Source organism: Anser cygnoides, chromosome 2 (genome assembly GCF_040182565.1).
Source record: "Anser cygnoides isolate HZ-2024a breed goose chromosome 2, Taihu_goose_T2T_genome, whole genome shotgun sequence".
Classification (NCBI taxonomy): Eukaryota; Metazoa; Chordata; class Aves; order Anseriformes; family Anatidae; genus Anser; species Anser cygnoides.
The window spans coordinates 37741847-37757037 of NC_089874.1; the positions used below are offsets into that span (position 1 = coordinate 37741847).

General features: G+C 40.8%; 1 long non-coding RNA gene across 2 annotated transcripts in view; it reads right to left on the minus strand.

Annotated features, from left to right (window-relative positions):
* Positions 1 to 15191, minus strand: part of LOC106030255 (uncharacterized) — a 53030-nt gene that overhangs the window by 25164 nt on the left and 12675 nt on the right. The window contains exon 2 of one of the 2 annotated variants that reach the window (XR_010829205.1): positions 508 to 624. The exons of the other annotated variant lie outside the window; for it this stretch is intronic. This is a non-coding gene — a long non-coding RNA (uncharacterized lncRNA). The remainder of the gene's footprint in view (positions 1 to 507; positions 625 to 15191) is intronic. 2 annotated transcript variants of the gene reach the window in all.

The window sequence follows — 15191 nt, forward strand, 5'->3', positions numbered from 1 at the left end:
CTAAGGTTAAAAATGTGTCTGAGTATACTATCATGTAAAGCTTTTTCAGAGAAATTGTTGTTTTTGTCCACAATGGAATCCAGATGGAATTCACTCCTTTATAGGTATCTTATTTCTCTGTAACATCAGATGCAAAAATCTCTCTATTCTCTCTTCTGAAGAGATTTATTCATAGCCACTCTTCTGGTAAGATACTTGAATCACATGGTAGTATTTAGACAAGGTCAGTTTCTGGCTAAAGCTAATGTGTTGCTGTAGATTATTCCTATCCTTAGCCAGTATCATATCACACAGATGCATTAGGACACTTTCCTGGACTATGATGTCTTTATACTGACTGGAACAACTACAGAATAAACAAATGGAAAGGCATTCCTCATGGCTGACCTACAATTTAGAGTTCTCTCTAGAGTCCTTGAGCTTTGTATTTTCAGTGCATGAAAATAAGCCCAAACATCAAAATTATACAACTATCGCTTCCTTCAATGTTTGTGTATGGTTACCTACCTGAAAGGAGCACAGCGTGCACAACGTTTACAGATACACAGGTATCAATACACCCCCCATTCACGTCTGTGCTTGCATCAGGTCTAAGGGTATCTTCAGTTTCCATCCGTTTCCACCCTTTGCAAAAGAAGGAAATCAAGCTGAAAGCCAAGCCATGCTGACCATTGGGAGGGCTTCTGTGGCCCACCTCTGCCTGCAAGGTGCATACGTGCAGGGGCTAGCTCCAGGCACTTCATGCCAGAACAGCAAAATGCAAGAAAGATAGTACTACCAAACACTGCATGGGCTAACACAAAGCCTTACTTTGCTCCTTCAGAGTTTCTCAGATTCTGGGATTAAGGTTACTTTTGTGTTGCACAAAGAAATAGCTTGGCATGTGTGACAATAGACAGAGATAAGACCTAATATTGACTACAAAGAGTGGGAAAACTTTGGAGTCAGACTGGTGAGAGAAAAAAAATTTTACAAGACGTTCACATGGCATGTTTTCAGTTTTCAGGGGTACACACAACGTCCAAAGGTGCATCCTGAGAGAGGCACCGAGCAGGCAGCCAACATCCACTAACCAGCAGCTCCATAGAAGGCTACACAGCAGCCTTCCTGAAGCATATGGTACTTGAGGTATTATTTGAACAGGTGGCACAACTCTAATTTCCACTCAGTATTTCGAGACTAAGATTATAATTCTTCACCATGGGAACACCACGGAAACGCTGGGCTATTGTGGCTGGAAGAAAGCATTAGTTTTAGAGCATGGAATCAGAGCTAAGCGTGAGTGCAGGTATGGTTGTCAGGATGTTATGGTAGGTTAAAAACAATGCCCAGCCAGCCATGACAAGCAAATACCTCTGGGGGAAGGGTTGAGGACAGGGTGAGAGATTCAAGCTAGGTAGATGCTTTAGCTCAAAAGTTAAGAGGAAGACTGCAGATGTTTCAGGGCCTATTTCGATATGCAGAGCTCAATTTAAGTTTCTATATAATGGATGACAGTTTGAGACTTTAAAAATTATTATATGGCAATAAGCTCGTCCTCTCAACCATTTCTCAAGGGATTCTTGCCACAAACTGCTGTGAAAGTGATGCACATTCTGTAACATTTTGATTGCAGAGTTTCTAAATCAACAAGTAGAGCTCAATGCAACTGCAGATGTAAATACACGTTTAAATAAAAGATCTAAAATACACTTGGAATACATTGGCCCCAGTCAGAGAAACCAACCTGGAGCCTACAGGCTCACTTTTTTTCTTCTGTGTATTTCTTGATAACTTATGCTTGCTTGCACTTCATTATCTCCAAACAGATCAAATCATTGAACTTCAATTTTGAGTTTTAGGAAATTTCAGTAAATATAAGAAAGGAATTAAAATTTAACATCAATATCTCGTACTTAAAGTGACTATTTTTAAGGTACCTTAAAAAACACTACGTGTATAGGTTGATTCTAACAATGCTCCTATGAATATTAAACACCCCATTGAACCTATAGATACAGGCTTAGAATATCAGATACACGAGGAGGATCCGAAGGATCCAGGTACCCAAATGCTTTCTGATTTCATTTAGTCCAATTTTCGTGGCTTTTGAAGTACTAAAACATTTTACAGGATCTGGGCCTGTGAATCCTTGCAAGACTATTGGAGGAATTACTGTCAGGGACAAGATTAAGTCCCAGCTCTAGTCTCATCCTCAGTTTATTAGGTTATAGCCTTTTTTTCAATTGCATCAGAGTTAATAGAAATAGCATATGACCTTTCTGTGATAAGACTCTTTATCACAGCAGCCTCCCAGGGAGGTAGTGTCTACTATGCAGAGCTAATAATAGACAACATTCCTGCAGGGTCGTAATTCATGAGACTGTATGCACAAGTCATGCACCAAAACCTCATAAAGCACCAAATGAATCATGCTCTGAATAAAAACAAACTGCGCCCATTGTAGAGTGAAATGTTCAATGTAAGTTATCTGTATAACAGCTATAGGGCTTAAATTCAAAAGGAGAGCGAAACGGTAGAGGGTAAGCAATAGCCAAATGATTGTGTATCACATCTTGGGCAACGAGGTCGATATTTTTGACTCTGTGCGAACTCCCTCTACCTATTATGTATTTTATTCCTCCTGCAAGGATTGTTGACTAGGAACAGAGAGAAAAATATGAAAGACAATTGCAGAGATTATTCATATTATTATTCATATTCATACAATTCTCTTAAATCTGGGAAGAAGAAATACAGAAAAGGGGAAAAAGATCACTTAAAACAAACATCCTCAAAAATTAAAGCACCTCTTTCAGAAGGAACATCCTTTTACATTCCTCCCCTGTACAATGCCATGTAGTTTTTATTATGTGAAAGCCTGCTGTATGAAATACATTTTTCCTCAGCAATGCCACAATGATTTCTATTATGAGCGGTTCTAGATCTCAAAGCCTGCAGCCACATTTTGTAAACAACATCGTTGCTTGCTGCACGTACATATTTAGAAAGTGATGACTCTTCAGTGTTGCCCTTTAAATCATCATTTTGGGCACTAACCTGCATTTTTGAGAAGGATAAGCAAGGCATCATGTTACACAGAAAAAGAGACAACATGTTCTGATCTGGAAAGATGCTTTCCATTTCCTGTGTTTTATCTATCAAAACAGAGCTTTGCAACCTTAACATTCTTGACGGATGTCAAGGTGACTGCTATCATATCCTGTTCACAGGCGTAACTACTAAAAGGAAGCACTAAAAGGAAGCCAGTCTATCATACAGATGGTAGAAGGAGTTTGGGAAAGGAAACAGTTAAATAGTAGTATAAGCTATGGTCACATAAATAATAAAAGAGGAAAAACAACCCTTGTGGGTTATTGGCATATAGAAGCCTTTTAGATTTAGCTTTTAGAATTCATGGTTTTCCCTACTTTCTTTATGCATACTGCAGTCTTATTTTGAGCTTGTGATCATATAATCATAGAATGGTTTGGGTTGGAAGGGACCTTAAAGATCTGGTTTCAATGCCCTGCCATGGGCTGGGACACCTCCCACTAGACCAAATTGCTCAAAGCCCCATCCAGCCTGGCCTTGAACACCTCCAGGGATGGGGCATCCACAGCTTCTCTGGACAGCCTGTACCAGCGCTTCACTGCCCTCATAGTAAAAAAAAGTCTTCCTTATAGCTAATATAAATCTACCCTCTTATTTTAAAGCCATTCCCCCTTGTCCTATCACTACACCCCCGACAGAGTCCCTCCCCAGCTTTTCTGTAGGTCCTCTTTAGGTACTGAAAGGCCACTATAAAGGTCCCCTCCCAAGGCCTTCTCTTCTCTGCAATGATTTATAGGCAAAACTATGTTTGATTTCAAGGAACAACAAAGCTATTATAAAGGCAACTCACAGTCTAATCTGCATTAAGAGTGTACAGAATGAAATCCTGGCCCTTCTGAAACACACGAGTTTCCTTGATTTCAGTATGGCCTGGATTGCACCCATCAACAAAAGGTATTTCTAACTGGTAAGACAAGGCAACCAGCGTAAGAGCACATCAGTTAACACCAAACTGTGGTTTGACAGAGGAATTTTATGTTCACATAGTTTTGCTGTTTGAAAGGCTTGCAGCGAATGCACATCAAATGCATATCTAGAATCAGGCTTCATAAACTTTGTTACTATAGAGATAGAGCCAGCCCTTTGTGAGCTCTCTTCTCCTGTAAGATCTGTTATGTGACAGACTCCCTGGTCAGCAAAACATCCAACTCTAGAGACAATGGTTTTCTGACTTTGCTTTGTACAAGAACAGGCAGTAACAGAATGAAATACTCCTTAAGGATTTAAGCTTACCAAGCTTTCTTCTTGTCTGTGTTTTGCACTCAAGTAAATGTTGATGTCCGTGCATCTGCTGGTACCTCACCTTGCTTGTGACCTTTAGCTAGAAGGAATATTAGCAATAGTTCTGCTTGTAGCGACCTCACTTCTCACCATTATTATTTTTTTAATTGCTTGTTTTCATCAAGTAGGAAACAAAAATTATTGACTCATAGGCTGAAATGGATGCCCAAGTCCAGAGAAGTCTTTGAAAGGAATGGGTGTTTTCCTCCCATAAGACAGACTACATAATGTTTAGCATATTCTTGTGCTAAGTAATGTTCCATCTCACTTTAAAAAGAGAAGAAGTCCAGAGCCCCATCACCTTTTTCCAACAGTATGCATTTTATGGTTGTTCTGTTGCTGCTTCAGATATTGTAAAATGCACCAATTCAGTCAAGTGCTGCTTCAGCCTGCATGAAGACAGACATGAGAAAGGCAACACCTCTCATTGCTTTCCTTTCCCAGCTCCCACCAGCCATCGTTCCAACTCTTCACAAACAGCATCCAGATGTTAATAAACAGGTCAACCACTTGTTCAATGGCACCATCTTTTCCTATTTAACTTTTTCTAGCACTTTTGCTTGCTGATCTTTCCAGCTCACCACAAAATATGACTCCCCTTGAGTGTCAAAGTAAGAACTCCTATCTGAACTGAAACAACATCAATTTGCTTCAAATCCAGGGATTTATATCCTGCACATAGATTTATGCTTGCTGGAGCTTCAATTGTGTTTTTTTCTGGATGGGAATTTAATACAGAGCTCCACTGAGTGTTCCAGTTGGAGTTCAAAAGCAAACTTCTATTTTCAGAGTTCACAACAAAGACTCAGTATTTATTTTTTTTTGTATGCCTCATTCAGTAGAAAATAGGTCCCTAGCTCATGAGCTGCTCTTTGCAAATCAACCCAGACAAGGCTGACAAGTCATGGAAGTAGAGTATAAAGCACCACTGAACACACTAGTTCATTTACATTTAAAAAAGCCTTTTCTTAAATTTATGAGCATGCTGATCTTGACTAGAGGAAGTGTTTTAATGGGTATATGGGGAACATGTGAATACTATATGTGCTTTCTATAGCTCCCGTAACTGTGTGTATAGTGCCAGTTACTTACAACTTGAATTGAACAGACTCCAGAAGCTTGCAGATAACTTCTAAGAGGTCTGCCTAAAGTAAAGGATAAAAGCAAGGGCGTTGTCTCTGGGTTTAGTTCTGTTAAGACTGCAGAGTCCCCATCCCTATTGATCAGAAGTGCTTGAAATGACTGGTACAACCTAGAGGAGAATGAATGAGGTTACTTCTTCCAGTGGCCTGACAACAATGAAAGTGGGTAAGAAATATTGCTAAAAAGTAGCAGCCTATTTCCAGAGTCTTGGTACCGAAGCTGAAGCACAGGAAATGCAGCAATGGATTACTTTTTCAGGAAGGATTCCTGCAGGGAACCTGAAAGGCTCCAGGTTCTTAAAGAGGTTAACAGCAAGTCTGAGGGCACAGTTTCTCAGGCAATCTGAAACCTACTGATACTACAGGCATTGCACCTCTTAAAACCAGCTCAGGAACTGAGGATGTGTTACAAGACTGAGCTGGACTTGCTAATTCAATCATGGCTCTCCTGTGACATACCCTGCCCTGCAAAGATGAGGATAATCTTGTTTACTATTGAGAAGTTCACTTGTCTGATCGCTCCTTATGTCAAACTTCATGCTTCATACAAGACTCAAATTAGTATCTTTTAATGAAGATAACATGCTGGGCTCTCCAGCCCACGATGAGGAGCTGAGAGGAGTCAAGGCCACACTCTATCTCAAAGCCATGACAAGGGCTCAAGGGCTGGCAGCACTGGTGTGACCTAGGAAACATGGAGCAGAGACTGAGGACAGCCAGAGCTCTCCTGCCATGTGGAACCATGACAGTGTACAAACACTGCCCTTGGCCCTCACGTTCAGACCTTCCCTCAGGAGAACCTGCTGCCACAGCAAGTGCTACTTGCTAATACTCAGGGAGAGAAAGCAGTCTCTCTGCCTCCCTGGTGGGACTGCAAAAAAGGGGAACTGAATCAGACCTAAACATCACCAAAACAACATTCAGATCATTGTTTTAAATTCAACTTGCACCAGCCTTCTCAAAATGCTTCTGCTGATCAGAATAGCAGCTTAGCTAGTGCTCAACAGGCACCTATCTGGAGACACTGGCATCAGGGTTGTCTGTACCTGTACAGATCTACAATGTTGCATTATATCCTGTTTCATTATAACCTACATCCCAAAATAAATATCCATGGGGCTCACTACCAAGTGCAGCACTGGCCCCTGCATTGCCCACAGGAGTGCTTGGTGCTGCTCAGGGTCCCTCTGGGCATCTGCTCATTTCAAGAACTATCATACAGCATACTATCACTGGCTGGTTTCCATCCTGAGACGGTCTGTTTTCCTACTCAAGTATATTTCAACTGGTTTAGGGTTACCAAAGGGGTCAACAGCCCCCATGTAATGGTCTGCATGAGAGCAGAACCAGAACAAACTCAGCAAGAGAAAAGTTCATCAAGAAAAAGAGTTATGGTTTACCTGTCTGATTTTACTTCTCCAAGGACTTTGCAAATGAAATTGAGAAAGTTTTAAAGGAAAGGGAATGAACACAGAAAATGAGAATTATTACAAATACCCTGTGGAGTCTCCTATCAATTTTGAGACCTGTGGTCTAGATATTACATCAGCACCATCCTCAGCTCAAACAAATTCCAACTGAGATAAACACCATAAAAAGGGAAGAAAGACAAAAATGGGGGAAAGAAAGATAAAGCAGGGTAACGACAGCACTGCCTATGAGTGCAAGCCCTGTGCTGTACTCCAGTGAGATCTTTTCACAGCAAGGTAAGAGAAGAACCATCTACAGAAAAACATCTTTGTTACAACCCTCAGCTCATGCCACAGTTTCAAATGCTGTGGATTGTTTCCCTAAGAAGCAGCTTACTTTCCCAGGAAAGTTAGATTACTTTCCCCCCCCTCTTATCTAGACAAAATTTCATCAGAAACATGAAATGAGAACAACTCATATGTGGCAGATGCTCTGTTATGACAAGCTAAAAAAGGCAGTTGTGATGTGTGCATGATTATTGGAAAGGTCTCCATTATTTTGGTCTAAATCTGTGGTTTACAGCTGCATATTTTTTTCAAGTAAATTATTGGTATAAAGTGATCACTGACTGTACACAGCAAAGAACCAGATGCTATCGGGTTACACTTCCCTGGACAGGCAGCACTAGAGTTAGAACAACATTTCCTCAATAAAAAAAGCAACAAATTGAAAACAACTTCAGGCTCTAACAGTGCAGTCACTGCTTATATTCCTATGCCCATTTGTGTAATGGTTTGGTTTTTTCCTTCCCAGGAGCAATATTTCAAATAATTGACTACCCTTCTCACTTACTGTCTAAAAATTGTTATTTTCAGGTCTTAACAGAAAAGGACAGGACTTCATAGAGCTTGATTCCATTCCTATCCAATTGCAACATCTTCTGCAAACTTAATCATTAATACCTAAGAAATGCCTCCAAAGGAACCCCTACAAGGAAAAGTGTTGAGAGATTATTAGCCATGCCTGTAAAAACATTCAGGGAAAAGCTTCAGGTTTTACTTCTGATGAGAGAAAATACTGAGCTTTTTCCTGAAAAATTTATATCAGACCCACAGAGACTGAGCAAGGTCCATAAGATACTCCCTACCTCTGTAGAATCATGCAAGGCCTGACTATAAACATACCTACCTCAGGACTTCCCAGCAGTGCAGGCAAAATTGTATTTCACCTCCTGGAATAAGGAGCTCAAATCCAAGGTTAAGCTGTTCTTAACATGGGAAGGATGAAAGAAAAAGGGGCACAGGTGTGCATAGCCAGAGAAAAAGACCTGCGAACCTTTGAAACCGGTTTATCTGCAAAGGGGAAAATTGGTAGTCCTTAACTCAGTCACACCTCAGATACCCTATTGCCCTTCCATCAGGGCAAGCAGACTGGCTTCTGAAAGGTCCCAAGCAAGCAAGCTAGGATTATAACTCCCTCCTCCCCCCCCCCCCCCCAACCCCAGTAACTTCAATATTCAAAACAGGAAATCCTGAGTACATTTTTGAGACATTTATCTAGTTTCCAGCAATTACAAGAAATGTTATTGCTTTGTTAACTCAGACACACTTGTGATCCTTTACAACATTAGTATTATATCACAGTTTGAGAACTTTTCATATGCTGCACTTTCCTAAGGGACAAAATAAATGTAGCCTCAAGGAGTGTTCTTCACATCACTTGCTACCGGGATGGATCAGCTTATTCTGCTGTAGCATCAGAAAGTCCACTTTGGGGCAACGTGTAGGTGGAATACCAAGTTAAGATAAACTCAGTAGCAAAATATTAATATAATCAGTTGTTGTGGTGACTCAACATATGCTATTTTCCAACATAACACAACAGTAGCTCAGACCTGGTATCTTCTTGTGCGGGGTGGAAGGAAAGTAAGAGCTCTGTGGCATGGAGAGCTTCCATCAGAGAGTGCTCTACAACAGCCTGTCCACTCAGTTACTTGAACAATTTTAAAAATCTAGCAAATCTGGCACAACTTCAGGATCACAGCCACACTAGAACTAACCAGTGCCAAAAGCTACATAAGAATTTGATACAAAAATCCCACAAACCCTAGAAATTCAACATTCATTTCATAAAATTCCACCACCTGGGATGAACTCAACTAGAAAGTCAAGTAACTTGGATAGGAAACTGCATATATTTGGGGGGAACATAACCCCCCACATTAAAAAAAAATGATTTGATCCATTAGATTTAGCTTAGTTACTAAAATACACTTACCAGGAATTTTCAAGCCAATGCAGTCAGAAAAAGGGGAGAAGACTGCTTAGGTAGCTTCTTCACAAAAGTTACTCTCCTCTTGCACACAATAGGCCTGATGCTAAGATATCAGTTCTATTACATGTTTAAAAACAATATAAAACACACATTCTTCCAGGTCTGTAGAGGTAACACTTGGTATAACCTCTTCAGCTGCACTTTGACTCCCCTTTCAACCCATCTTAATGCCATTTCTTTTGCTCCTTACTGAGTACTGGATGAATCTTATGGGAGAAGAAATATCCTCCACCAGCAGGAAAAGTCACTTCTCAATAAATCAGTAGTTGACCTGCTGAGTTCTGCATGTGAAATTGTTAAGCCAGTTCTTTCCCCATTCTCTATTATCTATTTTGTATAAATGATTCATGAGGGCTTTTTTTATATACATGAGCATGCAGTAATTCTACAAAGGATCATATAAAATATTTATCTGGTTTAGATAAAATACACCTGCTGTGTGAATGCATTACCTACCAAGCCTTGCCTCAGTTGGACTGAATTTCTTTATTTTGGCTCTCTCTTTTTGTAAAGTTCCCCAAACTTTCCAGCTCTTTCAAGCCACATAATCTTCTAACCAAGGAACTTAAGAAACTAGCATCCATGAAGTCTACCTAAAGCTTTTGTATTTGCTGATTTTATCTTTCTAGATACTCATAGATCAGAATTCCTGATCTGGCCACAGCCGGATGTCATAGCTATGCCTAATCCATTGTGCTAACGGTTTTGAAGAGGATTATGCTCACAGTAAAAAGCATGCAAAAGAAGAAAAGTTTCTCTTGCTTGCACAGAAAGAAACAAAACAGCACTTAAAGCACTCAAAATTAAGAAAAATTGACGTCTTCTCTTTCTAAAAAGGCAGTCATTAAATAAACAAACTATGTCAGAGTACATTCATAAGGATACCACAACACAAAGACATGAATATCTGAGTTTTGCCAAACCCAAGTTTCATCTCTGCGTATCAGTGTTCCCAAAAGGGAACAACTGTGCAGTTATCATTCCATTAAGCTGATGCATTGCTTTGGCTCCTTCTAGAATGAAGAAGCTAGAAGCCTCACCAACTGAAAACAGTTTTGCTCATAATAAAAAAGATCATTTTGTTTCTCCAGTTCGTATTAGAACAAAGAACTTGCATGAGCCAAGGGCTTATCACTACTTCTTGGTGAACTAATCTGTTAGGAACAATTACTTCAATATCCTTTTGTTATTATCTGAACCAGTGAAACAAACATCTTACCCTGCAATATTTCACATATGTTTCCAACAAAGAAAAGTCTTATATGCATCTCTGCATTAAAACAAGTATCCTGGAAGCATGGTATCAGATGTGATCATTTTCTTTTGCACTGTAACACCTGGTGGTTTAACTATTCAAAAGAAGGTTTCTATGATCAACAAAATAATTACATAACAATTTTAAATAATATTAATATAAAAACTGTTTTTGCAATATAACCTGAGAAAGCTGTTTTAGTGAGTGACCTGCAATTTATCAGGAACTGGGGAAGTAACTACTACACTAGTTCTTTGTCTTACGAAATGGAAGGATAAGAGATAAAAGACAGCTTTGAATAATCAATATATTCCCTACTGATGGCTGCACATGGCCACAAGCATACCAATTCCACTGACAGCAGCAGGAAGTAGAATGAAATGCTGATGAGCAAGTTGTAGCCCAGCAATGCACTACCCTCTCTTGCCTGGCAGGCTACGTGGTTTATTCTGGTCTCTGGCAGGGCTGCATGGTGCAGTCAGCCCACAGATGTGCTGCACCTCCATTGCTTCCTATATGCACTAGTAAATCCTATGCCATCAGGAGAGAGAGCGACTTCAGCCAGGTCATATGCCAGAAGTCTTCACGGGCCAGTTACAGACCACTTGATCTGGATGGTCATCCTCTTTGTGGATAACGCATCTAGCGGGATGAAAGAATAAACCCCTCTAGGCGCGAGCTGCCTGCTCTTAAGTTTTAAACTTATAAACAGAGTTCAACTTGTAAACACTCCCTACATACTAATTCTGGGAAAGATTTTTGGAACATCAGTCCACAGTTGGGGTGGAAGAAGTACAGATGAGTCACACTTTTTATTGGTTGCATAAACTTTCATTTCTATTCAACTGTTTCCTGAAAATGCATTTTGTTCTTTTTCTGCTTGATGTTGATTTGGCATTGGTTTTGTCTGCACCAGAATAACAGTGGTTGCTATTTTTGTGGCAAGATGTGTTTTACATATTTGTTTACAAAAAAACCACGCCATTTTCACAGCATTAATAAGCCCAATCTATCATGATTCCATAGCCGACAAATTGTGACTTCTCTATCGTTACACTTAAGCATATACTTTTCAGTTAAGTATAATATTAATCCTGCCTCTCAGCTGGATTTTTTACCAACCATATACACCACCTAAATCCTTGTAACCAAAGTCAGAATCCAATCCAGATAGTTAATTCAAGAAAGGAACAAATATGCCATGATAGTGTTCATTGTGCCAAAACCAGCATTGTTGTAACATACTAGATAACGGAGGTAGAGAATCTATAAGTAGGTAAAGATTTCAGGTAAAGATTTTCCACTTTGTGATGCTTTGATGGGACTCAGCATATACAAATGTTTGGAGCCCCCATGCCTTGCTGGGCCCCTTGAAGAGGATGGAATGCCCTCACGAGGGCACAGCCTGGGACATCACTGCAGGGACAGGGACTGACAGCTCAGTTGTCCAAGACACCTTCTCCACATCCATTCCAGGCAGCAGCACATTGCTCAGGGCAGTCCGCACAGGCAAGGTGGGATGGAGGCCCCTGGCCTACCTGAATGCCTTTCAACATATATGCTTTATCCTGCATTCTTTATCCTAATACTCTTTAAACACTTACCAAATGCCCACAGAGCACCAGAGAAACAATAGGACAATTGTTGTCCTTCATATCAACCAAGCAGCCAACTTATCTCAGCATCTTCTATCAGAAATGGGGGCCAAGTACTTCTGCACGCTTGTAAGCTGATTTTAAACTTCAGAGGCAAATAACTGGGAATTCCATTCAATCTAGGTATTTTAATTCCTCGCCTGCCTGACACTCTTGGTCCCTTCCTATCATTTTTTCCAATAGTAAGCCCTTAGGCCTCCACTAACTATGCTGGAATTTGTGGGTGGTATTTTGACTCTCAACTATTTAAAGGTATTTAGGATTCCCAGAACAGCTGGAAATAAGAATCAAATGAATCTCAGATGAAAGAATGAATAAATATCTAGTCTTGTGTACTACAAGATCTGCTAACGATTCTAGAGGGAGTCAACAGTTTACATTGAAGCAAAGCTTATTAGTCCTCTCCATGTGTGACTGACTGTGGCCACTGGTTATATAGAGGGATGGGAAAGGATGGAAAACCAGAGAGCTCCCAGTGTTATCACAGGGGCTAACCAGTAAGGGAACCAACCTCCTTCACTCTAAGTCTAGCCATTACAGCCCATTCCCCCTTTCGTTCCCTCTAACCAGTAACCAGCCATGTCTCACCACCCAAGAATGAAACTGCCGACAAATAGGTTACGTTCTAACAAAGGAATTCACATTTTTTCCACCATCTCAACTTTCCTATTTTAGAAGGTTGGTTTTGGCTTCCCCCCCCCCATGCCTTCCCAGCAATACTGGGAAGCAATACGTATCCCTCTTTTTCCCCCCCTCCCATTTCTTTGAACGTATTTCAGAGGCTCGTGTGGTCCTTTTCCCCTTGCCTCTTGCACACCCACCCACCTCTTTATAGGAACTATAAAGAGAAGAACAAGTACACTTTTCCTAAAACAGGTTGCTGTGGACCAAGTGATAAGCAGCATCACCTTAAACACAAAGGCAACATTTAATGAAGTAAGTGGACAGGAGGCAAACTCCAAGGAGACAAAATTGCTGCTACACAGCCCACACTGAGGAATGTCTCCAAATACTCATGAATAAACAAGATACAAGGGAGCAAGGGCATTCAGTCACAAAGATGGATGAAGTACCAGTTTCTTCTCAACTGCTTGGCATTTAATATATCAGTGAGATGGCAGCAAGCCTGGGCTTTAGTACAACTTGAGCCCGCCAGGATAACAGTTTCTCTGTGCCTTGTGGGTGCCACAATTATGCCTGGTCAAACAGTAGTGTGGGAACATTTGCAGTATTTTGCCTCCAGAGTTAAAGAAGCAAATAATTATGTCAGAGACATTCCAAGGCTTCACTAATAAATATTATGATGTGAGTTTATAATTGTTCTTGTTTCTCTAAGTGGACACCAGTTGGCCTTGCACTTTGCTGACAAAACCTTTCCATCCTGCACAAAATGGGATCTTTGAACGTGCTTTTTACACTAAAGTAATACAACTCAATGTATCCAAATGTACCTCATGAGTCACAGCAGCCGAGTAAAAGATAGAGACCAAGCGTTGGCATTGTGTTCCTACAGTTATGAATGCAGACAAAGTTGTGAAATTTAAGGCAGTAAGGAACTTACTACCTTGCCATAACCCATGTGAAATTTTCTTCTCAGAACGCATTAAAAAATACGTGCGTTCAGTTAGCCTGATATGAACAGTACATAATTTACTTTAATGTCAAGCTGCCTTATAAGTCAGATAGCTTCAGTCAACTACCTGTACCTTAGCTGCCTTTCTCACTTCCATCCACAATTTTTTCTTTTAATGCAGTGCGTGCCATCCCCCCTGCTCCCCAGTTCCTGTGAACTTTGATTTTTGCTTTGGAAATACATCCATTGAAATTTTCCATCCTTCTTCCCCTGTAGCTCCTATTAGAGGGAATGAAAAGGAAAAAAGGAGATTATGAGAGGAAGAAAAGCAGAAGCAAATCTGAATGTCTCTTTACTGTGCCAAGAAAGGAGGGGAACTATTTCCAGTTATATTCCCCTCCTCCAAGCTCAGCCACTCCACAGGAGAGGAGACAATAGCTGGCTGGAGGCAGCAAGGGGCTTATCATGAGCAGCTGCTGTAGGAGACCTGGCAGCATCCAAGTGGTCTGAAAGGTTTCCTTTCTCAGCAAATCAGGATCTCTGATGTAAAGCTCATTTCTTTCTCCCACTTCGCTGCTTACAGTGTTATCCCCACTCCACTCTACATTACGCTTTGAGGAAATGTTTTTCTCAGTTGATTCTCCAGAGTTGTCCACCTGTGGTAATACCTGAATACCACCCACGCAATTCATTCTTCATCAGCTTTAGTCAAACTCCCATCTTCCCTCACAGGGAAGTGAATGAGATAAAGGCTCATCACAAACAGCAGCTTTTCACTGATTGAACAGATCTTTGGCAAAGTGAAGCTGAGCACAAGTTTGGTGGGATAAGAACTTCTTACAAAGACTCTGGACATTCAGAAGAAGCCAAGAAGACAGATATTGAAACATATAGAAGCTTTCATAGTAACTTAATTTGTAGTAGTAAACAAGACACAGCCAGAGCATAATCCTCAACTACTGGCCTAAGATCAACCTACAGTGTTTAACTAGTCAACGTGGTGCCCAACATGGTTTTGAATTTATCAACTCAAACTATGCCCAGACTGCATGGACCACAGAAAGCTCCTGATAGACAAGGTGGTCAGAGGCACCCTACCTGGGGTGGAGGGTCTCTAGCCATTCAGCTGGAAGTTGAACCATACCTCTCCCCACCAGAGGGGCAAGGTTTGCTAGTACAGACATACGCACAAGTCTCAGGACAGGAATAGCACCAAATACATGAAACAGGAGAACTTTTCCCAGAGAACAGGGCCCGATTCCTGATACCACCACACTGAGCGGCGTGCTGTGTGCCCTGCATAGAACCACAGAACCATTTAGGTTGGAAAAGATCTCTAAGATCATCAAGTCAAACCATTACCCTAGCACTGCCAAGTCTACCACTAAGCCACATCCCTAAGCACCACATCTACACATCTTTTGAATACCCCCAGGGATGGTGACTCA